At 40.5% G+C, this 27,141-nt stretch overlaps 1 pseudogene; it reads left to right on the top strand.

Moving 5' to 3' along the window:
• The first annotated feature begins 5,657 nt into the window (after window positions 1-5,657).
• LOC141511118 (ceramide synthase pseudogene) lies at window positions 5,658-6,666 on the top strand (annotated as a pseudogene).
• Window positions 6,667-27,141: the final 20,475 nt, after the last annotated feature.

The raw sequence follows: 27,141 nt of genomic DNA, 5'->3' as shown, positions 1-27,141 counted from the left end.
AAAAAGTAAAATTAACCAAGTAGAAAAGGAAAAACAAAAGTTAACTGAAGAAAATAAAACCCCCAAAATTAGAATTGGACAAATAGAAACTAATAAATCTATGAGACACCAAGATTCCATTAAACAATATCAAAAGACTGAAAAAAATTGAAGAAAATGTAAAGTACCTTTTAGGAAAACAAACAACCTGGAAAATAGATCCAGAATTACTAATCTACCAGAAAAGAGTCTGGAAAATATCTTTCATGAAATTATCAGGAAAAAACTGTCCTAATGGACTAGATCAAGAAGACAAAATAGTCCTTGAAAGAATACACAGAAAAAGGGCAGCTGGGTGGCACAGTGAATAGAACACCAGCCCTGGAGTCAAGAGGACCTGAGTTCAAATGTGACCTCAGACATTTAATAATTACCTAACTGTGTGACCTTGGCCAAGTCACTTAGCCCCATTGCCTTGGAAAAAAATACACAGAACACCTCCAGAAAGAGAACACAGTATAAAAACTCCCAGTACTATCATAGCCAAATTCCAGAATTGTCAAATAAAGAAGAAAATACTGCAAGCAGTCAAAAAGAAGCACAATCAGAATTACACAGGACTTTTTAGCTTCAACATAAAAGGATCAGAGGCCCTAGAATATATTTCAGAGGGCAAAGGACCTTGGATTATAACCAAGAATTTACTACCCTGCAAAATTCAGCATGTTCTGTTAGGGGAAAAGGCAGATGTTCAGTGAAATGGAGGACTTACAAAATTTCCTGATTAAAAAAAAAACAGAATAGAGGCTTCAATCTTCAAATACAAGACTCAAGAGATGGACAAAAAGGTAAAGGGCGGGGGGGAAACAAATGTCAGTCAAGAACATTAAATTGTATACAACCCCTACAAGGGAAGATAATATATAACTCTTGAGAACTGTATTTCCCTTAGGATAGTTAAAGGGTTGAAATAAGGTTGAAGAGAATGTACTTAGAGGACACAGACATAGTTGGTTCTTGTCCTTTATCGAAGAAGACCAAAATGGCATCACTATATTTGAAACAAATTACAGTGTGTCTAACTGTGGTTGATCAGATTAAAAAGAGCTCAGAATGCTCTACCACAGGTCAGGCACAAATAGTCCAGGTAAACACCTGGAGTGTTTACTTTAAACTTGTGTATATCACATTTCCTTTGAACTACTTTAATGCTGTCTTGCTCATAAAACTCAGCACTTTCTCAGAAGATACCTTATACTGGGTGATCCTGTACCAGTATCTCCCATGCCTTATAATCAATTCTAAAGTTCCTAAGAGAGACCTTCAGGATATTCCAGTACTTTTAGTGTTTAAAGGCTCTCTATATAATTAAATCAGAAGTGATCTACTTTACTAGAGACTTGTAGTACAATCGGGGCAGAAAATGGGACTATATTTAGAAGGGTTGGATAGGGGTAGTCAGGTGGTACAGTGGTTAGAGCACCCACCCTGGAATCAGGAGAACCTGAATTCAAATACAACCTCAGACACTTGATGATTACCTAGTTGTGTAACCTTGGGCAAGTCACTTAACCCCATTGCCTAGCCAGAAAAAAAAAAAAAAGAAGAGGTATAAAGAGATCAGGAAGTGATCTTATCTTAAGCCATCCTTTAGTTTAAGAGGGGTTTAGTACTATGGTTGGGGTGTTAAAGGGACAGTGGGAAAAAGTATACCTGATACTTTGATTGGGGAGGGCTGTAGGACTATGGTTGGAGTACTATAGAGAAAGAGGAAGAAAATATACTTAGAGAGACTGGACATGAAAACATCATGAAGAGATTTTGCTTAACTTGATGCTTTGGCTAGAACTGGAGGGAGTATGCTTGGGGGGAGGGCGACAGGGAGTAATAAATGGTTCATGAAATAAAAAAAATAGAAAATTATCAGTTTAGGTCAAGTTGTGGTGGTAGTGTTACTCAGTGAATAACTGTAAACTTGGACAAGTCATTTCCCCTCTGGGGGACTCAGTTTCCTCACCTGTAAAATGAGAACTAATTCAAAACTTTTTCTTTCCTTCCTTCTTTCCTTTTTTCTTCCTCCTTCTTATCTTTCTCCCTTCATTCCTTCCCTCTGTTCTTTTCTTCCTTCTTTCCTTCCTTTCTTTGTTACTCAGCTAGCATTTATAATGTCTACTACATGTCAGAAGAGAGACAACAGGTAAACAACTATGTACATACAAGATATATAGAGGAGAGACTAGAAATAATCAACAGAGAGAAGGTACTAGAAATAAGGGGGAATCAGGAAAAGCTTCTTGTAAAAGATGGAATTTCATTTAGGGAATTCAGGGAAGCCACTAGGTGAGGGTGGAAAGGGAGACATTCTAGGCAAGGGGGATGGCCAGGACAGGGTAAAGTGCATATCTACATGGAGGAAAAAGGAGAATTTGTGTCACTGGATGGAAGGTATAAAAATAATGGAAAGGTTAGAAGTAGTCAGCTTAAAAAGGATTTTAAAAGCCAAATGGAGGTGTTTACATTTGACAGGGAGTTACTGGAATTTATTGACTAGAGGGTGACATGGTCAGATAAGTTTGAGAGATGAGTGGAGGATTGATTGGAGAGGGGAAAGACTTAGGTCTTAGGACAGGGAGATGAACCAGAAGCTTATTGTAATAGTCCAGGCTTGAGGTCATGAAGGCCTGCTCTAGACTGGTGTCAGAGTCAGGAGAGAAGGGAGCCTTATTTAACAGATCAGATGTGGGAACTAACAGAGAGTGAGAAACTGAGGAGAGCTCTTAGGTTGTAAGCCTAGGGGATTGGGGGATGGTGTTGCTATCGACAATAACAGGGAAGGTAGGAAAAGGGGAGGGTTCAGAAGGAAATATAAAAAATTTAGTTTTAGACATATTGAGTTTAAGATGGCCACAGAACATCCAATTCTAGATGTCCAAAACGCAGATAAAAATGAGAGACTGGGAATTGGAAGAGTCGTTAGACCTGGACAAGTAGATCTGAAAATCATCTACACAGAGATGATTATTGAAGCCAAGGGAGCTGCTGAAATTACCAAGTGAGGGAGAAAAGAAAGGGACAAAAGAGCAAGTGCCACTCAGTGAGGAGGATTGACCTGTTATCGGGCATAACATAGATATAGTGCCAACAAAAGACAGAGTGGTTTGAGAAGTAAGGGAAAACCTAGAGAGAGTGGTATAACAAAAATCTGGAGACAAGAGACTATCAAGAAAAGAGGGTAAACAGTAGTGTCAAAGGTTGCAGAGTGGTCTAAGAGAATAAGGATTGAGAAATCATCATTTGATTTGGCAATAAGAAGAGATCATTAGTAACTTTGGAGAAAGCAATTTTAGTTGGATAATATGATTAGAAACCAAACTGTAAGGGGCGGCTAGGTGGTGCAATGGATAGAGCACTGGCCTTGGAGTCAGGAGTACCTGAGTTCAAATCCAGCCTCAGACACTTAATAATTACCTAGTCGTGTGGCCTTGGGCAAGCCACTTAACCCCATTGCCTTGAAAAATCTAAAAAAAAGATAAGGAAAAAAAGAAATCAAACTGTAGAGAGTTACAAAGAGAAAGAGAGGAGAGGAAGTAGTGGCACCTATAATAAACAACCTTTTCAAGGAGTTTAGTAATGAGAGAGGACAGATATTGGAAGACAGCTCTCAGGGATGGATAAAACTACTGGGAGTTTTTTTTAAGGATGAGGCAGTACTATGGGTTTGTGTGAAGGGCGTAGGAAAGTTAAGGAGATGTTGAAAATTATTGAGAATTGGGTTGATAGAAAACACCACTTGCTGGAGAAGATGAATTGCAATGAGTTTACTTGTGTAGAGGGGTTTGCCTTGGTAAGAAGAAAATTCACCTCTTCATGTAACATGGGAGATTGTAGCATAAGGCATTCAAATAATGTAATATAAGGAAGAAAGAAGAGAGAGCCCTCTGTAAATTACTTTAGTTTTTTTTTTCAATGAAATACAAGGCAAGATTTTCAGCTGAGAGGGTAGGGAGAATGGGATGTTGTGGGAGGCTTGAAAAGGTTTAGAAAGGTCAAATATGACAAGTGGGGATAGTAAATTAATTAGATAGGAACAAAAGGATTGTCTTGCCATAGTGAGGGTCCAGTTGAGATTATGTAACATAAACTTTGGAGTGGATCCAGTTAGAATGATTTCCTACTTTCCTCCAGCTTCATTCAGTAATGAGGAGGAAAGTCAGCAGATGATGGAAGTAATTTAAGATTTAGGTTTAGTAGGGTGAGGTCTTCTATAGATCAAAAGGTCAAGGGTCTTTTGAAAGGAGCACAAGGTAGAGTTGAACTGGTTCACTAGAGAATCAAGATAGAGAAGGGAAAAGAGTATAATCACTTGTAGGGATGATCATAGCCTAGGAAAGAATTGAGGGTCACATTGAGAATGAAAATCATGGTCTGAAGTTGCAAGAAAGAGGTTGAATGGCAAAATGGCAAATTATTATAACCAGATAAAGGAAATTCTGAATTCATGAACATGTTTGTGGATGATGGAAAAATCCAAGGGTATGAGTATTTCTGTTTAGTTGAAATGGAAGTAAGTAGATAATGGGAAATGAACAAATTGAGGAATTGAGAGGTTAGGGTGTTTGAGGGAATATCCATCTGTATGTTGAAATCCCCTGATTTGAGGGCAGGAGTTGGGAGAAGGAAAGCAGACTGTTAGACAGACTTTAAACTAATTGAGAAAAGAAGGAGAATATCTCTGAGGTCTGCAGACAATAGCTGCCAGAATATTGATTGGGTGTTAATATTTATTGAATGAACCTCAGAGGAGGAGAGATTTCTGAATGATGATGTTAGAGAGAGCCTAGAAATGGCAATGGGGAACAATTCACTCACAAGTGAGTCTGGGTGAGCAAAACTCTAACCAGTTCTGAAAAGGTTAGCCAGAATTGTCTTAGTTAGCCAGAATTGTCTTTAGGAGAGAACCAGGTTTCAGTGAAGCCAAGAAGATAGAAGTATCAAGAAGTGAAAGGGTCTAAGATGAAAACTTCTTTCTTACCTATGGAATAGACATTCCTGAGAACAAAGTGGAAAGGCTGGTTAGTTTTAGAGGGGAATTTGGGGGAGGTTGGGTGAAGGGGGATGGAAATTAGAGATTAGGCAATAGAAGATTGAAACAGCGATTGAACCCAGGCTCTTAGATATTCAGAATCATTGAAATAGAGTGGGTAAGATGGTTGGAAATATGTTAATCAGTAAGAAATGAGATCTGCGCCCTCACCCTTTCTCTGGCCCCTATCTCTATCCCATTCTCTCCTCTCATAGTATCACCCCTTCCTTCTCCATCTTCATCTCTTTCCATCCTTCTATTTTTCCTTCTCCTCCCTCTCTTTATTTCTCCTTTTTTCCTCTCAGGTCCCTATCCATTTCTCCCTTCTTTTCTTTTTTTCCCCATTTTCATTTTATTCTTTTTTTCTCTTGTCCCTCCTGTTACTATTTCCTCTCTCCCCATCCTATCCTCTTTGTGTCCTTCCTGTCTATATTCTTTCTTTTCTTAATTCTTCTCTCCCTTCATCTCTACTTCTGTCCCTTAACCAAACCCCCTTTCTCTCTTTCTCCTTCAGCATCTCTTAACTCCTCACAGGCCTCAGCTTCCCCAGTCCTTATTGCTCTACTCATTCTTCCCTGCCCCAAATCCCTGAGCCATGATGCTGTCCCCAATGGTGGCTGGGGGGGTTGTGTTCCCGGGACTCTTCCTCCTTTCCAAGAACACGCTCCAGAGGCTGCCCCAGCTGCGCTGGGAGAAGGCCGACGCGGTCATTGTCTCAGCCAGGCTAGTGTCCTCAGTCTAAGCTATCCTGGCCTCCACAGCTGGCTACATTGTCTCCACCTCCTGCAAACATATCATGGATGACCCGCATTGGCTATCCTCAGCTTACACTCAGTTTGCAGTGCCCTACTTCATCTATGACATCTACGCCATGTTTCCGTGTCACTGGCACAAGGATGAGGGAGGGGCTGGCCCCCCAGGAGGCACTTGGGCTGTGGCCCAAGGCTACCTGCACAGGGAGTTCCTCATGGTGCTGCACCATGCAGTCATGGTGCTGGTCTGTGTTCCACTATCCGTGGTGTGGCACCAAGGCAAGGGGGACTTCTTTCTGGGCTGCATGTTGATGGCAGACGTCAGCACACCCTTTGTCTGCCTAGGCAAGATCCTCATCCGGTACAAGCAGCAACACACCCTGCTGCACAAAGTGAATGGTCCCTGGATGCTGCTGAGCTTCCTGTGCTGTCGAGTGCTGCTGTTCCCCTCCCTGTACTGGGCCTACGGGCAGCATGCCGGCCTGCCCTTGCTCTCTGTACCCCTCAATATACCAGCCCATGTCAACCTGGGGGCTGCCCTGCTGCTTGCTCCACAGCTCTACTGCTTTTTCCTCATCTGCCGGGGAGCATGTCACCTCTTTAGGCCTCGGGGACCCACCCCTCCAGTCCCCCGTCAGCCCCCCCGGACTTCACCATGGGCCCCGGGACTGAGGAGAGGGAGAGGGTTGGGGCACCCATTCCTCCAGGAATTGGGCTCTGGGACTGATGGGTAGGGATGGGAACTAGGGGCCTCTCCAGTGGTCCTAGGCCTGGAGGATAGGGATGGAGAAGTTGGGGGGGAAGCTTCTCCCTATATGATGGTAAAAGGGATGGAACAGGGACCAGGCTTGTAAGAAATAGCTACCTCTCTTGTCCTCAGGGTGCCTGGGACTGAGGGACAGAGGGTTTGGAATGGCCAACAATCTCCTTTGTGTAGGTACTAAGAAAGTAAGAAAGTGGAAATTAGGAGGCACCCCCCTGCATATATAACCCCAGGGATACCCTTTTTTTCCCAACTGTAATCTGCAGGGAGCCTAAAGGAGGGAAATTAAAAAGGAAGGTGCCCTGTTCCACAGCAATTTAGGATAGGATGGATTAGGGGGGAGACTAACAAGGATTATAGAGGATCAAGGAGTAAATAATCTAGAGAAGGGCCCTCTCCTTTTTGCCAAGGACACGCCTATTTCCCTTCCCCATATGCTATAGTCTAGGGGAAGGCAGCTCCTAACCTCATGCATTCCCTCTGGGTGGGAGAGGTACCTCTAACCTCTTTGTGTCTCACCAGGGTATAGGTTGGCTACCCCTTAGAGCTAGCTAGCTCCTCTCCTACACAGGCAGCCCAGCATCTTTTCAGACCCTTAAGAATTTTATTTATTTCCCCAGGTTTGTATTAGTTTCTTATGGGGAGGCAGACACTGACAGGCCACACACCACCACCTGGCCCAGCCTCTTCATTGCTGAGTGCCCCACTTGGGGGAAACTGGGGGAGGGGCTCTTGCGCTCGTTCCTTCAGGCTATATAATTTGGCCTTCTTGCCCTCTCCCACCTGTTCCTGGTTCTACAGACCTCTTGAGGCTTCCTCCAGATCCAGGAGCAGGGGGAACCTTGGGAGGCGCTATATAAAGATCGCTAATAAATATGAGATCAGCGTGAATGCCAAAAAAAAAAAAAGAAAGAAATGAGTCCATGGAAACAATGTAAAGACTAACAGACTGACTTCTGGGGTGGGGGTGGGGATGTAAGATTAGGGGGAAAATTGTAAAATTCAAAATAAATAAATTAAAAAAATAAAAGAAATGAGTCCAAGGGACAGCTAGGTAGTACACCTGGAGTCAGGAAGACCTGAATTCAAATCCAGGATCAGAAACTTAATAATTCCTAGCTTTGTGACCTTGGGCAAGTCACAACTCACCCCCCCCCCCATTGCCTTGCACAATCCCCCAAAAAAGTTCTTTCTTCTTTTCCTTTTTTTCTTTCTTTTTAAAATTTGAAATACCTAACTTCTAAGGCTTTCAGAAAGCATCATGGAAATGGAAATAATGTTTCTGCATATTCAATAAAACAGGAACTAAATTTTCAGCAGAATGCTTACCCATACCCATCCAGTCATAAGATTGTTATATGTTGAGACATACTTCTATAAGGGAGGAAAGAGAAGTGGGCAGGGGTTAATGGAGACCTTCTAGCTTATCAACCTAGATGGACACATGGATCAAAAGAAAGAATACTTAAATGATTCATGTATGGACTGCATTTTTGGAGAAGGCTCTGGAGAAGAGATATCTTGGATTTAGAGTTGGTTTTGTTTTTTTTTTCCCAGTAGCCAGATGTGATCCTCAACTCTCCTTCCCCTGCCATATTTACTCATCCTTTCACCAGCAATGCCCAGTTCTTATCATGGGATAAGGAAGAAACACCTATTATGGATTCCTGCTTTTAGAAAGCAACCACACTTTTACAACTGAGGAAATTGAAGTCCAAAGAAGTTACCCAGAGTCACATAATAGTAAACAACAAAACTGAGATTAGAATACAGTTCCCCTGGCTCCAAATTCAGAACACTTTCTACTATACCATACTGCCTCTCTAAGGTCTCTTCAAGCTCAAGATAAAATGACTGTAAATTCTAGTATTCCATATTTCCATAACAGAAGAGGCACACGCATCTATGCATATTGTTTGGAGTCCTAAGGTACAATCAAATGATATATTCATGAGTATGTCCTGATCAGAATTTTCAAAGTTTAGAGAATAAGGAATAAAAATCTCCATTCTGGGGGGCGGCTAGGTGGTGCAGTGGATAGAGCACTGACCCTGGAGTCAGGAGTACCTGAGTTCAAATCCGGCCTCAGACACTTAATAATTACCTAGCTGTGTGGCCTTGGGCAAGCCACTTAACCCCATTGCCTTGCAAAAAAACCTTTAAAAAATCTCCATTCTGGAGAGCAAAATGCAATTATTCCCATAGATCATCAAACTGATCATACCCTTTGACCTGGCAATATCAATACTAGATCTACATCCAGAAGAAATCATAAAAAATGTTCCAAAACATTCATAGCAGCTCTTTTTATAGTGGCAAAGAATTGCAAAATTGAGGGGATGCCCATCAATTGGGAAATGGCTAAATAAGTTATGGTAATATGAATGTTATGGAGTACTATTATTCTATTAAAAATCATGAGTGATTAGACTTTAGAGAAGCATGGAACAAATTATGGGAACTGATGCTGAGCAAAGGGAGCAGAACCAGGAGAACAATATACACATTAACAACATTGTGAGTTGATCAACCTTGATGGATACAGCTCCTCTCAGTAGTTCAGAGAGCTAGGAGCCCAGCTATGGACTATCCACATCCAAAGGAAGAAAAATGAAACAAAACAAAACAAAAAACCCTACAGAATCTGAATGAACACTACATTCATTTTTAAAATTTTTTTCTTATGTTTTTCTTTATTATATAATGGTTTTTTCTTTTCCTTTAATTTTAATTCTTCATACAGAAAATGACTAATCTGTAAACATGTTAAACACAAATATGTATGTACAATATTCACCAGACTGTTTGCCACTGTGTGGAGGGGGTAGGAAGGGAGTATGGACTGAAATTATGTAACTTAAAAATATACATACGTATATGGATAAATGTTGAAAAACTTTAATAACATGTAATTGGAAAAATAAAATATCAATTTAAAGAAAAAAAAGAACTACCCAGGCCTCCTTACCGGCTGTTAGTGAGTCAGTGACTCCAACTGGGCGACTGCTAATTTCCTGTCACTAAAACAGGTTCATGTCCTGTCTTATCTTTGGAGCCTCTACCTCAGCAGAGACTGACAATGTACTTTGTATTAGGCAGAGATGACGCAGGGTTAGTAGGGCATGTACTCTGAGCTGCTCTTCCAGTAGTAGCAATGAGTCGGCCCTGATCAAGTCATGGTCCGTGACCCAGTCACCCATGTTACCAGTGACACCCATCTATAGCCAGGCTTGACTGGATACAGGCAATTTAGCTGAATAGTATCCATAGATGCTCAACTCCTCATTGACTGCTTAGACTTGTGTGACCCTAGAGAATAGAAGGGAGGAATCACATCTTTGCAGGTTCTCCTCCAAGGTGGTCCCAAGAGGAGGGAGCTGACAATAAAATGCCTAAAGGGCAGATCCACTCCTATCACTTCCCTATTCAGTAACCCCCCAGAGGCTGCCTAGTATCTCTAGAATCAAATATAAAGAAACATCTTTTAGCATTAAAGTTCTTCACAAGGGGCCAGCTAGGTGGTACATGGTTAGAGAACAGGTCCTGGTGCCAGGAGGACCTGAGTTCAAATCAGATCTCAGACACTTAACAATTACCTAGCTGTGTGACTTTGGGGAAGTCACTTAACCCATTGCCTTGCAAAAACAAAACAAAAAAAACTGTAAGAGACCTACTTTACAGATGAAGAAACTGAGTCCAAGAGAGATTAAGTGATTTGCCTAGTTTTGTATAATTAGTAAGAGTCCAAGGAGATTTAAATCCAGGTTTTCTTTACTAGAAATGCAGCCCCCTATATATATTATACCATACTGCTGCTCAAAGACATCTATCAATCTGTATGTGTGTGTGTGTGTAATATCTATCTGTATATATATATAATCTATATTTATATACTATCATTGTATATATATATTTTTTTCTCTATATATAGTATCTATCTAGCAATAGATAGATAGTAGCACATTTTTAATCTTTCCCTCCTTATCTCCTCCTGTCTTCCTTCAAAGCCTATTAAAGTCTTACCCTCTACAAGAAGCCTTTCCTTAATATTACCTTTCCTATCAGATTACCTCCAGTTTATGCTTTATATAACTTACTTGTACATAGTTACTTTTGCTGTGGCTAGAGTTTTGGGCCTAAAGTCTAGAAGACCTGAATTCAAATTTATCCTCTAACACTTCCTAGCAGTGTGACTCTAGGCAAATTACTTAACTTCAGTTTGCCTCAGTTTTCTCAGCTGTAAAGCAGGAATAGTTAATAGTACCTTTCTCCCAGGGTATCATGAGAATCAACTAAGATATTATTTGGAAAGTGTTTATTCATAAATACTAGTTTTTACTATCAACATTGTTTCCCCATTGAAATATATGGTGGGGGTGGGGCAGAGTCAAGATGGCAGCAGGAGAACAGCCTTTCTTAGGAGCTCTCTTCAAAATATTTCAAAAATTCTAAAATTATGACTCTAACTAAATTTTCAAGAGTCACAACTCACAGAAAGATCCAGTGAGGCAATTCTCCAGCCCAAGGTAACCTGGAAAATAATGGGAAGACTCTGCTCCACAGAGTTGGAGGGGGTGGCATTGCACTGGAGCAAGGAACTTTAGCCTTCAGAGATTAGCCCCAGGGTGCCTGGGTTCCTGGGAGCCTCAGCTCCTGGCAGCAGAAGCAGTTTCCTGACCTGCCACCCCGGGGAGCACCAAACACAACTTGGAAGATCAGCAGGGAAACCTCTGCCACAGCAAGGGCAAAGCCTAGGCCAGTGTGGCCCTCCTCAGTGCAACCATGGCCCTCAATGCAGGGAAGCAGGCCTGTATAGTCACCCAGCAGGAGCCACCTAGCAACTGCTCCCTGATCGCTCAGCCCACAGAAGGTAAGGTAATTGGGGGGAGACTGTTGAGTTCTGTCTTCTGTTGCTGGGAAAGGACTCTGGGGCTTTGACCATATTCAGAACATATTCAGTCTGGGGCCCCCATAGAGCAAGGACCTTCCTCACAGGCCCGGAGCAAAGGGGCAAGCTTGTGGTCATTTACTGACCAGGAGAGCAGTCAGAGTCTCTCATAAGACCTTGAAGGAACTGAGGTCCTTGTGGGGGTGTCCCAATAATACTCAGAAGCTCCAAAATAATAATAGTTCCAATAATACTCAGCACCCCAATAATAGTCCCAATAAAACTCAGCACCCCAAAAGCAGGCACAGGCTGGTGAAATGAGTAAACTGAAAAAAAAAAGGAACCTGACCTTGATAGTTACTTTGGTCCCTTGGAGGACATGGGACCAAAACATATTCTGAAGATAAGAAAGTCCAAGTTTCTGCATCTAAATCCTCCAAGAATTATAGAAGTTGGGCTCAGGTTATGACAGAGCTCAAAAAAGATTTTGAAAATCAAGTAAGGGAGGGAGAAGAAAAACTGAGAAGAGAAATGAGAGAGATGCAGGAAAAACATGAAAATGAAATCAGCAGCCTAGTCAAGGAGATCCAAACAAATGCTGAAGAAAATAGCATGCTAAAAACCAGCTTAGGTCAAATGGATAAAACAGTTCAAAAAGTTAATGAGGAGAAAGAATGCTTTAAGAAGCAGAATTGGCCAGATGGAAAAGGAGATAAGAAAGCTCTCTGAGGAAAACAAATCCTTCAAATGTAGAATGGACCTAAAGGAAGCTGATGACTTTGAGATAAATCAAGATACAATAATTTAACACCAATAAGAAAGAAGAAAATGTGAAATATCTCATTGAAAAAAACAACTGGGGCCAGCTAGGTGGCACAGTGGATAGAGCACTGGCCCTGGAGTCAAGAGTACCTGGGTTCAAATCTGGTCTCAGACACTTAATATTTACCTAGCTGTGTGGCCTTGGGCAAGCCACTTAACCCCATTGCCTTGCAAAAACCTAAAAAAAAAACCTGATCTGGAAAACAGATCCAGAAGAGATAATTTAAAAATTATTGGGCCACCTGAAAGTCATGATTAGGAAAAGAACCTTGACCTCATTTTTAAAGAATTTCCACAGGAAAATTGCCCTGATATCCTAGAAGCAGAGGGCAAAATAGAAATTGAGAGAATCTACTGATATCCCCTGGAAAAAGATCCAAAAAAAACAACCCCCAGGAATATTATAGCCAAGTTCCAGAACTCCCAAGTCAAAGAGAAAATGTTACAAGCAGCCAGAAGGACACAATTTGAATATTGTGGAGCTACAGTCAAGATTACACAGGACTTAGCAGCAACTACATTGAGGGCTCATTGGACTTGGAATATAATATTCTGTAAGGCAAAAGAGCTTGGAATGCAACCAAGAATTCAACTACCCAGAAAAACTGAACATCCTCTTCCAGGGGCAAAGATGGGCTTTCAATGAACCAGGGGAATTTCAAATGTTCCTGTTGCAATGACCAGAGCTGAACAGAAAGTTTGATCTTTAAGTGTAGGACTGAGGTGAATCATAGAGAAGATGCATGAGAAGGGTAAATTATGAGGGACATAATGAAGATGAACTGCATGTATTCCTGCATGGAAAGATGATACTGATAATACTCATATGAAACTTCTCATTTAATAGAGCAGGTAGAAGGAGCTTTTATAGATAAGACACAGGAGAGAGCCGAATTTGAAGGTATAACATATTGTAAAAATGGAGGCAATGGGTGAAAGGGAAATGTACTGGAAGTAAGAGAAAGGAGAGGTAGAATAGGCTAAGATATTTCATGTAAAAGAGTCAAGAAATAGTTTTTGCAATGGTATAGAAGGGGAAAGGTGAGGGGGAATGAGCAAGCCTTCCTTCTCATCAGAAACGGCTCAGAGAGGAAACAGTATACACACTCAATAGGGTGTAGAAATCTAGAAGAAAAAGTAGAGAAGGGAGACAGGGGGAAGGGAGGGGGGATGGGTGATAGAGAGGGTAGATAATAGAAGACAGATATAACACATTTTTCTTTTTACTTTTTGCAAGGTGGTAGGATTGGATGGCCTGTCCAGGCTGGGTGGTTGCTGGGTCTCTGGGGTGAGATGTAGGCTTGGGGCCTCTTGGCCTCAGGGCTAGTGCTCTGTCTGCTGTGCCACTTGACTGCCCCACAACACATTATTGAAGAGGGTCAGAATGAAAGGAGAGAGAAAATATAAAAGATGGTAGTGGGGAGGAATGGATGGAGAGAATTACAATCAACAGCAGCAACTGTGAGAAAATATGGAAGTAGCTTCTCTGATGGACTTATGATAAAGAATGTGATCCACCTGAGATAGAGCTGATGGTATCAGAACACAGACTGAAACACATTTTTTTCCTCTTTCTTTTACTTTATTTCTCATGAGGTTTTATATTTTTGTGGGGAGAGGGAGTCTTGTGTTTACTCTTACATACTTTAGTAATATATAAATGTATAATGTATAAATAGTATATAAATAGTATAATGTATAAATAAATTAAAGAAAATTTAAAAAAAAGAAATATGTGGTCCAGAAGGCAAGGACCATACATTGCCTTTCTTTGTATCCTCAACATTCAACCTAATTTAGCAGGTACTTAATAAGTTCTTTTATTTATTTATTTATTTATTTCCAACTATATGCAAAGATAGTTTTCAACATTTTTTTTGGTATGATTGTGAGTTCCACATTTTTCTCCCTGCATCCCTTCCCTCCCCCTTCCCCCTTAACAAGCAAGTAAATCTGATTTAATAAGTGTTTCTTGACTAGACTTAACTACTTGTATTCTTGTTTCCTTCCTTACAACATAAACTCTTTGAGTGGAGGTAGTTTTGCTTTTGCTTATATTCTGTCCCCTCCCCCTCCTATAAAGATATGCAATACAAATACACAATGCCTGGCCTGTATAAATTGATTAAGACTATGCCTTGGTTCTTCATTTCATTCAGATCAGTTGGTGGTGTTATTATCATTACTGGTCCAGAGCACTGGTGTCCAAATATGGATGAAACCATCTCATTCATTGAATTAGGAACATTAACTAAGAGAGAGTATGGACACCTTGGCTTATATTCTGCTTCTTCCACTTACAAACTATGACCTTGGACCCATTGCTTTGATATCTACACTCATCATTGTTGTGAGGAAACTAAAATGTTATAGGAATGCTAGCTGTTGGAAGACCATCTCTTCCTGTTCTTCCATTCTTCTAATTAGTTTAGAATATGGTTATTCTACTGCTTTCCCAGGTCACTAAGACTGGAGCACTGGAGGAGGGGAGAACAGGAGAGGCCAATGTAACCACTTCTGACTCATGGTATAGGCTTCCTTCAGAGAGAAAGTACCATATTACAAAAGAGAAGTTTAAAAATAGGCGTTTTCCCTGGCCCCCCTCTGCCTGGGCCTTCCTTGGGTTTGGGATTGTACATTTTCTGATTTTTCTTGAGGATCTTACCAAGTACCTCCTGGCACTCCTAAGAACTGGGTGGGTTTTTTTGTTTTTGTTTTTTTTTTGTTCTTTGCCACATGAACGCTTTGCTCCTACTGGCCAGGCCCAGCACAGCTGCTGTCTGGTTGCCAAGACTTTAGGCCAGAAGGAATTTTCCACCTGCCTGGTTCTGCTGTCCTGTTAAAGCCTACTCAACGTCTGCAGGTTCACTCAGACACATCGACCAGAATGTTCCATCCTGCCCCTTCCTGGGCTTGGGTCCCTCCCAGAGTACCTCTTATCTAAAGATCTGAAAGCAACTTTAATCATTGACACTGTATTTAGGGTCAGAAGGGACCAAATTTACTAGATCAGTGGAGAAGGAAAGAACCTCTCAGATCATCTCCACTAAGGCTTCTTAACCCTTGTGACCTAGGCTCCTTTGGCTATCTGATGAAACTTATGGACCCCTTCTCAGAATAATATTTTGAAATTCAGAGAATCAAATACATAAAACCACAAAGGAAATCAATTATACTGAAATAAAGTTATCAGTATTTAAAACAAAACCAAATTCATGGATCCTGGGTTAACAGTCCATTCTATTCCCAAATAGATAAAATGACAAAGGATAAGGAAAAACATCTCTCAAAAGGACTAGAACTGAAAAAGAAAATATGTGAATTTTATAAATTATTAATAATAAGAGAAATGCAAATTAAAACAATCCTGTGGTTTTGTCTCAGATCTAGCAAGTTGTCAAAAGTAACAAAAATAGAAATGTTCAATTTTAAAAGGAAATTGTAGGAAGGTAGGCTCACTAATGTATTGTTGCTGAGTTGTGCATTAGTCTAATCATTTTGGAAAATAATTTTGAGTTATGTAAATAAATTGACTAAAATGCCCAGAACTCTGACCTCACAAGAGATTCTACTGCTAGTTATATAATTCAAAGAGGTTATTGATATAAAGGATTTTTAATATCCTGTATATAGTTTATTTGTGCAAATTCATTTGCTTATATCTCCCCCATTAGAATGTAAGCTCCTAAAGACAGTGTCTTTTGACTTTTTGTATTTCCAGGGTTTGGCACAGTACCTTGTACATAGTAGGCAGGTTATTGACTGTCTCATAGACATCAACATCATTTATAGCTTACACTTTTGGTAGCAAAAAAGAACTGGAAACAAAAGAGAAAGCCATTCATTGGGGAATGAGTGAACAAACTGCGGCATGTGAATGTAATGGAATATTACTGTGCTGTAAAAATGACAAAGATGATAAATACAGAGAAGCATGGAAACATGGAACTCACAGAATAAAGTAATCAAAGCCAAGAAAACAATATACACAATGACATCAGCAATGTAAATGAATAGAACAACTGAGGACCACAAAAACAGCAAAAGTAACTCTTGCAAAATTTAAAAGATAAAGCAGAGTCCAAAAAGAAGAAATGTGAGAAGACACCTCCCAGTCTTCCTCTTGTAGAGGTGGGAGGTCCATGGAGGGGGAGGGGCAGGAAACAGTGCATACATTTTTTTCCCAATATATTGATCAGATTTGCAGATTATTTTTCTTCTTTTTCATTAGAAAAAAAATGTTATAAAGAATGGGGAAGAAAATTTAGACAATGTAAAACAAGAGATATCAATACATTTTTTTTTAAAAAGAACCCAGGGGGGCGGCTAGGTGGTGCAGTGGATGGAGCACTGGCCCTGGAGTCAGGAGTATTTGAGTTCAAATCTGGCCTCAGACACTTAATAAGTATCTAGCTGTGGGGCCTTGGGCAAGTCATTGCAAAAACCTAAAAAAAAAAAAACCACCCAGCCTAGTCAAAAATAAAGCAGCAACTGGAGCCTATAATTCACAATGATTGTTTTTTTGAATGATTGAATGAAAAGAAAAATGAGTAGAATCTACTGTATGGTATGTGGGTCACATCAGACTGCACATTAGATTTATTTTTTATTTCTTCTCCCCTATGAAAATGAGGTTTCTTTATCAGTACATGTTCAAAGATCTGTTTAAAAAGGTCTTGGTGGGGGCGGCTAGGTGGTGTAGTGGGTAAAGCACCGGCCTTAGAGTCAGGAGTACCTGGGTTCAAATCTGACCTCAGACACTTAATAATTACCTAGCCGTGTGGCCTTGGGCAAGCCATTTAATCCCATTGCCTTGAAGAAAAAAAAAATCTAAAAAATAAATAAAAAGGTCTTGGTTGGTGCTGGTTCCCCTGGTTCAATGCAGGAATCTGCTCACTGCCAGGCCTGAAGTCAAGAAGATAAGTCTTTCTGAGTTAAAATATAACCCCAGACATTTACTAGCCATGTGACCCTAGGCAAATCATTTTACCCTGTTTGCCTCAGTTTCTTCATCTGTAAAATGAGCTGAAGAAGGAAATGGCAAACCACTCCAGTGTCTTTGCCAAGAAAACCCCAAGTGAGGTCAAGAAGCATTGGGTTTTTGTGGATTATCTTTAGATTTCAGCACTACAGCTACATGCTGTGAAAATGAAGGAAGGGTTTTGCCAGCTACAAGAAATAATCATTGTAAAATATAAGTCTGCTGATAGAATAAAAGTTCATCATACAGATATATGCACACAAATCTCACTTTGCAAAATGTGATGTTGTTATAATGAGCAATGCCTTTGAATATTTTAACAGAACAGGTTAGATCTCAGGAACTGATCAGTCATAATAATGGGGATAAGGAACCTTATTAGTAACAATCCCAAGTCGTAAAAATCTCTTTCAAATCTCAGGTCTACTTTGTATCTCAGATCTGGCTATACATCTAAAGAAGTACTTCTAAGGAAGTACAGTTGAACTATGTTATATCTACAAAAATATGACACTGATAGAAAATCATTTGAAAGTTTCATTTGTATAAAATTCTTTAAAATGAAGATTTACTTGGTAACATTTTGGTGGATGTGATAATTTAATTAATTAAAGCATTTATTTCCAAAATCTGGCAAAAAGAGAGGGAACAAAGGAGTGAGAAAATTATATTGTTTATTAGTGTCTCCATTACTCTCTATCACTTTGAAGTTTGATATTCACTATATTAGTCTTTTCTTATGGGTCAACAATATTCTATCTGTCCCTATATCACAAGTCCCTCTCAAGTGTCCAGTCGCAGGATATATCAGTTTTTTCCTAGATTGTCGCTAGTGAGATTTTAGTAGTGAGATAGTGAATCAAAAGGTAGACTGGATGCTCTCCAAGGTCCTTCCCAGATTGAAATTCCTTGATATTGTTTACTTTCCCAAGGTCACACAGCTTGTTACCTTCTGGATGAGAAGTCTTACTCTAGTGATTCTTGGTAGGGCATCTGGCATACTTGCATCTTACCTGAAGTCACATAAGAACAAAGTATAAACACTCTTTCTTCTTGCCCCAATATTCCAAACAACTTCCTTTGCCATGACCATCTATCTGACCAAAGAAAACACCAGCTTCTAGAACATTAGAGCTGGAATGGACCATCTGGTTCAACCCCATAATTTTACAAAGGCAGAAACTAAGATCTAGAGAAGGTCAATGATCCAATCAATGCTATTCAGCTAGTTAGTGTCTGACACAGACACTTCCTAGTTCCCAGGCTCATGCCCATTGCTCTCTACTATACCACTGCCTTATGAGAGTTTTGATGCCCACCTTCCTCTGCTAAACCTTAAACTGTTAATACCCCTTTTTCATCAAGAGATGAAGGGTCACTTTGACATAGAACCTATCCTCTTTTAAGGACTTCAGTGATCAACCAGTGTTGAATTATCACTACTACTCTTCCTCTCTGTTCAGGCCACTACCCCACCCTTTACCTACATGGATTGAAGTCTTAACTGTAAAACTGGAACTGAGGAGAAGAGATAAGACTACAACTCAACCTACTAGCGAATGACAATATTAGGGAAGGATGAAAGATTCGATAAAGAAATGAAGCCTCAGGAAATCAGCAAGGGGTCAGAAATTTGGACCTATAGAGAGGACCCCCATGTTTGGGGACAGTAGGCCTGATTGAGCTCCCTGTGTTGTGATTGAGGGAGCAGAGATTTATACCTAATGCTTATGAGATGTTTTTATTTCCTCTGTTACCTCTGCCCTGTGCAGTGCATATCTGTCCTTGGCATCAAGTTCAACCTCATGGTGTCTATAGTGCCTCCATCTCAGTGTCCAGAGGACCCCCTCCTTCACTTGGCTCCCAGTAGCATGACCTGGCTGCACCTGCTCTCCAATGTAAACATCTAAGGCTTTGAGGGCTGGGGAGGACAGGGGAAGGGGGGCCTGAAACTCCTTACCCACAACTGAATGAGTCACAGTCTCAGTCAGCTGGCCAGCTGCTGCTTGGGTGCTGGGACAGGCAGGGTGGAGTTGAGCTGGGAGGAAGTGTGAGGAAGGGGCCTGCAGGGAGATCCTTATGCAAAGGAATGAAAGATTTTCTCCTCTATGCCTTCTGGGGCAAATCAAAGACTCTTGGCTATTAGAAGTAGAAAGCTTTAGAAATCATTGTAATTTCACAATCATAATTCTGAGATACTGAGACCCCCAAAGTAGCAAGGGGCCATATAGCTAACACTATGGCTTATGATTAGAGGCTTGAAATTGTGGTGAGAGAATCTTGGGTTTGAATATGCTCTCTGACACTGATGTGTGGCTAGGAATTTCTCATCTGTGAAATCAAGATAATAATACCTACCTATACTTGTACCAGGTGGCCCAGTGAATAGAGTTCTGAGTCTGGAGTCAGGAAGATTTAAGTTCAAATCCAGCCTCAGACAATTTACTAATTGGGTGACACTGGGCAAGTCACTTAAATCATTTTGCTTCAGTTTCTTCATCTGTAAAATGGGGGTAATCATAGTACCTACCTCCCAGGGTGGTTTGAGGATCAAATGAGAAAATAATTTTTAAATGCTTAGTAAGATGCTTTCCCCTTGTTCTTGAGAAAGGTCATGACATCCAAGAGGTGATGCCATGACAAGCACAAGAATTGGATTTGAGTGAGGGGTGCTGTGTTAAATTGCCAGCTTCACTTTCTTCTCCAGAGCCATCTGGGTCTGGAGGCCAGGTATGGATCAGGACAACTGGAGATGGCCCTGGATGCAAGGTGGTCAGTCAAAGGTCATAAAGTATAAATATCACCTATTATAATAGAGGGACTGGGGGCGGGGGAGAACTCAAATTATGATTTCTAATCTGATTATCAATCTGGAGCTGGAAAGGACCTCAGAGGCTACCTCCTATGTTCAACTTCTTAATTTTACAAGGGAGGAAACTGAAGCCTGGAGAACTAAAGTGGTGTACATGCCCACAGCTATCTAGTGTCCAAATCTAAAGGTCTTGCCACTAGACCATATTAGCCCAGGGTTTTCCAGGAGAAGATTCCAGATTAAAGGTTTTATATAAAGCTTAAAGCACCAAGAGGCTTCAGTGGGAGTGGTTTTCAAAGACTTGACCTCCCTGAGAGAAAGACCAGAAACATCATGACATACTTTGCTCCTCTTTATTTAGGCTAGCCACTTGTGACATCACACAGGATGTCATCAATCCCCCAGAAACTGCTCTGTCTTCTGATGTCATGAGACTCAGAGGTAAGAGGCTGACCCTCCCTCCTGGGTGGTTTGATTCCTGTAGCAATACAGGAAGATGACAACTCAGTATTTCAATATTTCAAGAGTCATGACTTCACTGGAATTAACACGCCCTCTACCAACCTAGGTCACACCTCCCTCCACACCTTACTGAGTCTTCTTCTGTTGTGGTCAGTTTTCAGGAGATTCACTTCAATTCAATTTAATTCACTAAATCCAATAAATCTGTGGAAGGTTTAGGAGATAAAGAAGCAGAATACAGAAACTACCTAAGAAGTCCAAGTTCTCCTGGTAAGAGATAGACTTCCACACTAAGATCCTGCTGGAGCCAATACTTGCAAGAAAGCTAAAGAAGAATCCAAGAGGAGCAAAAGGAATACCAGGCTCTAGAAACCACTTAAGTCTAATTCTTTGTTGATAAACATCTGGCCATCATTGGCTCTATATTCAGGGGTCTTTTTAGATAGACTTGACCTGACAGGGGCTGTACTTGAGATTAAAGGGTCATCTCTTGGAGTGAGTGGGAGTCAGCTAAACTCTCATCCCCAGAAAAAAGGAATTAAAATTCTCCCCAAATCTCTCATCTGTAGTCACTGAAGTACTAGAATAATTGACTTCTTAAAAATCTATTCATATATGTGGCCACTGCCCTAGTTCACACCTTAATTACTCTCACCTGGTAGTCTCTTAATTGGCTTCCCAGCCTCTTTTCCCCCCACCCCATCTTTGACTTGTTTTTTTTTTCATCCTTTTTGTTGTTTTTTTTGGGGGGGGGGGTTTCAAGGCAATGGGATTGTGACTTGCCCAAGGTATTTAGTTGTAATTATTAAGTGTCTGAGGCCAGATTTAAACTCAGGTCCCCCTAACTCCAGGGCTGATGCTCCATTCACTATGCCATCCAGCTGCCCCCTGTCCTTTGTTTCTGAAGAAGACCATGACCATCAAGGAGATGATGCCTGACATGCAAGTGAGTTGGATTTAAGTGAGGAAGGGTTGTGCCATCACAGCCTAACTTTCTCTTCAGGAGTCATCTGAGTCCAGTGACCAGATGTGGATCACTAGCAATAGCCCCCGTTCTTGACATAGTGATTTTTCCCATGTTATTCTCCAACTCAAACATCTCCTGTGGCTCCTTATTATACCCAGAATCAAATTTAAGGTTCTTTTACTTTTAAGGTTTTCCAATCTGGCCCCAGTCTTATTCTTCACTATTGCCTTTCTATGATCCAATTCTTCCGCAGGCCAACCAAGCTAGCTTTTGTGCTGTTCATGAAGTTCTTTCTCCCAGCCTGGACACAGGTTGGCTGACTTCCATGCCTGCAAAGGCACTTCTCCAGCCTCCACCTCTGACTTACCTCCTCCATGAGGACCTTGCTGATCTCAGAGGTAGGATCTCATATTACTTTTATATGAATGAGGGGTGGCTAGGTGGCTAGGTGGTGCAGTGGATAAAGCACTGGCCCTGGAATCAGGTGTACCTGGGTTCAAATCCAGTCTCAGACACTTAATATTTACCTAGCTGTGTGGCCTTGGGCAAGCCACTTAACCCCATTGCCTTGCAAAAACAAAAAAAAAAGGATAAAAAAAGTGGTACTTTTATATGAATGAATTGACTTCTCTGATGGAATATGAACCTTGCAGGACAAGGACTGATCCAAATGATCTCCAATATTTTGATACCTGGCAAATAGGGATAGAGAAAGAACCTGTGATTTCATCAGGAAACTCCCTCTATCAATGCTCAACTTTTCTTATGAAATTTAGCCTCAGAAATTTATCTAAAAAGCACTAATGAGCAAAGTCACACAGTCAGTCTGTAAACCAGGTCTTCTCTGCTTCAAGCCAATGTTCTATTTGCTAGGGTGCATTGCCTAGCACATAATAGACGTTTTTTCCCCAAGGCAATGGGGCTAACTGACTTATCCCACATAATAGACATTACAAGGTACCCTACTGACTGATATCATAAAGACACAGTTCATAAAGAGAGGCAAGTCATCGCTATTCAAGTCTCTTCATCACTCAAATCTTTCAACAATAATTCTATGCATTTGCTCATTTAAATCTCACAAGAATATTGAGATAGATCAACTATTTTATTGATGAGAACATTAATTGACAGAAGTCCTACAGCATACACATTAACCTAAGGTTTTTTTTTAACAACATTCTTTATGTGATAAATGAAATACATTATTAACTATCAAACAAATAAACTATTCAAAGAAAAATTTTAATGTTTTATTTATTTTCACATTACTACAATAATCTTGTCAAAGTAAACATAAAACCCCCCTCCTCCCCCCCTAAAAAGATAGAGAAACCTTAAGAGAATTTAAGTGAAAGGAAAAAAAAGTGTACTTCAGTCCATGTTCAGATACCATTGGCTCTGTTTCTGGGATGAGTTACATTCTTTTTTTTTTTTGAACTTAAAGATTTTATGTATTTTGAGTTTTATAATTTTTTCCCTAATCAGACTTCCCTCGCTCCACCCCCCACAGAAGGCAATTTGCCAATCTTTACATTGTTTCCATGGTATACATTGATCCAAATTGAATGTGATGAGAGAGAGAAATCATATCCTTAAGGAAAAAACAAAGTATAAGAGATAGCAAGATCAAACAATAAGATATTAGTTATTTTTCTAAATTAAAGGTAATAGTACTTGGTCTTTGTTCAAACTCCACCGTTCTTTCTCTGTACAGAGGGTATTTTCCATTGCAGAAAGCCCCAAATTGTCCCTGATTTCTGCACTGATGGAGTGAGCAAGTCCATCAAGGTTGATCATTGCCCCCATGCTACTGTTAGGTGTACAGTGTTTTTCTGGTTCTGGTCATCTTGCTCAGCATCAGTTCATGCAAATCCCTCCAGGCTTCCCTGAATTCCCATCCTTCCTGGTCCTGGGCAGCTAGGTGGTGCAGTGGAAAGAGCACCAGCCTTGGAGTCAGGAGTACCTGAGTTCAAATCCGACCTCAGACACTTAATAATTACCTAGCAGTGTGGCCTTGGGCAAGCCACTTAACCCCACTGCCTTAAAAAAATCTAAAAATAAATAACTAAATAAATAAGTTCAGGTCCTCTTGATACTGGGCTGGCACTCTATCCACTGTGCCACCTAGCTGCCCCTGAGCCATTTCTTGGAAGGATGAAAGCTCACTCATTCTCCCTCATCTTCTACTCCATTGCAAAAGCTTTTTCCTTGACTCTTTTATGTGAAATAGTTTAGCCCATTCTACCTCTTAATCTAAGTCTTCTAATGTTAATGTAGCTAGGTGGATAAAGGGCTAGAACTGGAGGCAGCAAGACTCATTTTTGTGTTCAAATCTAATCTCAGATACTTATTAGTGGTGGAACCTTGGGGAAGTCACTTCACCCTGTTTGCTTCAGTTTTCTCAACTATAAAAAGAGTTGGAGAAGGAAACAGCAAGCCACTTCAGTGTCTTTGCCAAGAAAACCCTAAATAGAGTCTTGAAGAATAAGACAGTTCAAGGTCACACAACAAAGTGTCTGAATCTGGATTTGAACTCAGATCTTCCTGATTTAAAAACACTTTAAAAAACACTTAAAAGCACTTTAAAAATATTATCTCATTTGGTCCTCCAACAACCCTGAGAAATAGATGCTATTATTATCATCATTCCCTTTCTACAGATGAGAAAACTGAAGCTGAAAGTAGTTTAGTGACTCGTCCAGGGTCACATGCTAGTAAGTATCTGAGACAAGATCTGAACTCAGATCTTACAGTCTTTAAGTCCAATGCTTTATCTATACTACATTGCTTATCCAACTGCCTCCTGCCCAGTGAAGACAGTGCCCATTGTGTAACCTAAACTCTGTCTTAACCCAATAAGCCAACAGAGCTCTCTGTACATAATAGCAGCTTAACAAATATTTATTAAGCTGACTTTATTAACCTCACCCTCCAGACCTCCCAAGGTTGGGAAGAGTGAAAAAGATTGAGAGTCTATCTGCAAGCTAGAGTCTTGCCTTGATCCCCACTCAAATTGATTTTTCTTTTTCTAAAGTCCCATAGCATTTAACATCCTTATCCCACATTTTAACATTCCATTATACACAAATCTCTATTTTTAAAATTACTTTACATGAATTTCTAAGTATTTGGTTAATTTAAGATCTTTGGAATAAAAGCCCCAAATTAATTAATCCCAGGGATTAATTAGGTTCCTAGACACTCTCTGTCTAAAAAAATCCAGCTAGTCACAGTTTTCCTATGATCTCTGGAATAAACAAGGAGGTTCTCTTTAGAAACAAGAACTTTCTAGGAGTTTGTATCTGTTGCCAGGGTTAGATGTATAAGTCTGAGGAATAGTGTTGTACAATATAGCTGCTCATTAATATCTGCTGAATAAATAAATGAATGAGGGGCAGAGAATACCAGGACCCAACTTAGGAGCTCAGTATGATACAACTCATCTCAGTCAGTTCCTGAGGAGATAATGTAAAATAGTAGGAATCAGGACACCTGGGTTTGATTACTGACTCTGCTACTAGCTGTTTTACTAGCTAAGCATGCTATTTTCACCAGGTCAATGTACATCTCTGGGGCTCAGTTTCTTCATCTGTAAAATCAAAAGAATTGTGTTATATGAATAGACCTTCTGGGACTCTTAATAGCCTAAAATGCTATGATTTCCATTAAGTATGCAAGGAAAACATTCCTTCTCAGCTGTTACCTTCATCCAGACAGGTATATTTGTCCCTCTATTCTATTCTATCCCTGAGGCATCTCTAAATCCCATTTCAGGAAACTGAAATTCAAAAGGAGGAAGGAATTCTGGTAGGATGGAGGAACCCAGGCTGGGCGGGTACACCTGCTCAACAGTCAATTGTGACACTTTCAATGGATACATTTCCATACTACAAATCTGGGCTTAATTGATGGTTTTGTTGATTGTATAAACTTAAGAAGGTGATGGAGAAAATGCTAATGATGCGGATTAAAGTTAATAAACTATTGGGGATTTTTTTGCCTTCAGAGGGCTGGTTGTTAAATGTTTACCAGCACACTCCTGATCCTGGGTGTCTAGTCCAGGATATTCAGAGATCTGTAAGATATTTTCTTATCTAGATTTGTGTTTCTACCATTCAAACTCTAATAATCTTCCTCCACCATCCATCCCTCCCTCCCTTCAAACCCTCACAAGCCTCCTAAGCAATAGTGGGACTCACTTCTCTCTCTCTCTCTCTCTCTCTCTCTCTCTCTCTCTCTCTCTCTCTCTCTCTCTCTCTCTCTCTTCCTTCCTTCCTTCTGCCTCCCTCCTCCTTCCTTCTTCCTTTCTTCTTTTCTTTCTCTTTGTCTTTGTTCATAAGAAATCTAGTTCAGTAGGATGATGGATTTGGAGGAAAAGAAGCTGGGTTTGGGACCTAGGTTCTGCTACTTGCCACTGTGTGACTTTGGGCCAATAACTTGATTTCTCTGGACCCTAATGCCCTCATCTGTAAAATGGAAGAGTTGGACAGCTCTATAATTATGAACTTACCACTCCTGACTTCTATTTTTGGTTCTTTACCTTTCCCTCTATCTACTTTGTTCAATCTCTATCACCTGACCCCATCTCTAAAGGTCCTATCTTGTATGAACTTTGCAAGTGACCTCTCTGTGTTCTTGTAAATTATTCTGATTTTTGAGGTGATGAATTCCAACCCTGTCTTGCATTTCTTTGTTTTTCCCTTGGGGAAGGGGAAGAAAGTGAGGCAGAATAGGGGAATGAGATAACACACGCTCACCCATAACATGAGTTAAGTCCTAAGAATGAGTCACGCCCAGGAAAGTCTTCTGGACTTGCTATGAGTAAGCCTCAACTTAGAGGCTGAACCAGTGAGATCACGCCAAAGAGATGGCCTTTGAGATCTTGAAAGAAGCTTGGGAATATTCTGTTCTAAAAGATACCAGGTCTAGGCTAGAGAGAAAGATGGAATTCTGAGGACCATCCAGCCTGATAATGAGTTCTGGTCTTAATTTGGGACTGCTAATTACCCTGCCTTGTTCACAATGCACTTTTTTACCTCTTGTCTCTTCAGATCCTGGACCTCCTTTCAAAGCTCATCTCAAACATCAGTCCTTGCTACTCTAAGAGGCCTTTCTTGACAGTACCCTGAGAGCCATGCTTCCTCACAAACACAAACACACACACACACACACACACACACACACACACACACACACACACACACCCTCCATAGACTATTTGGGATAATAGTCTATGGAGGGTGTGTGTGTGTGTGTGTGTGTGTGTGTGTGTGTGTGTGTGTGTGTGTGTATGTGTTCTTCCCTTTATAGAGTATAAACTAGTTGAGGACAGGATTGTAGGATTTTTATCATATCTTCAGCACCTGACACAGTAACTTCTATGTGGGAGTAGTAGCAGTAGTAAATAGTAGTGGTTGTACAAGCAGCAGTTTGTGTGCTAATAGCAGTTGTGGTTTGTACTTGTAAATGTAGTCACAGTTGCTATGGTAGCAGTACAGTATAACTACTAGTAGTAATTGCTATAATACTAATAGTATAATAGCAACAGTAGCAGTGGTTGCCATACTACTAGTAGTAATAGCTGTAATACTAAGAGTGTAATAGCAACAGTAGCAGCGGTTTCCTTACT

Source organism: Macrotis lagotis, chromosome 2, assembly GCF_037893015.1.
Source record: "Macrotis lagotis isolate mMagLag1 chromosome 2, bilby.v1.9.chrom.fasta, whole genome shotgun sequence".
NCBI classification, from domain to species: Eukaryota; Metazoa; Chordata; class Mammalia; order Peramelemorphia; family Peramelidae; genus Macrotis; species Macrotis lagotis.
This window is presented reverse-complemented; position numbering and strand designations above follow the sequence as displayed.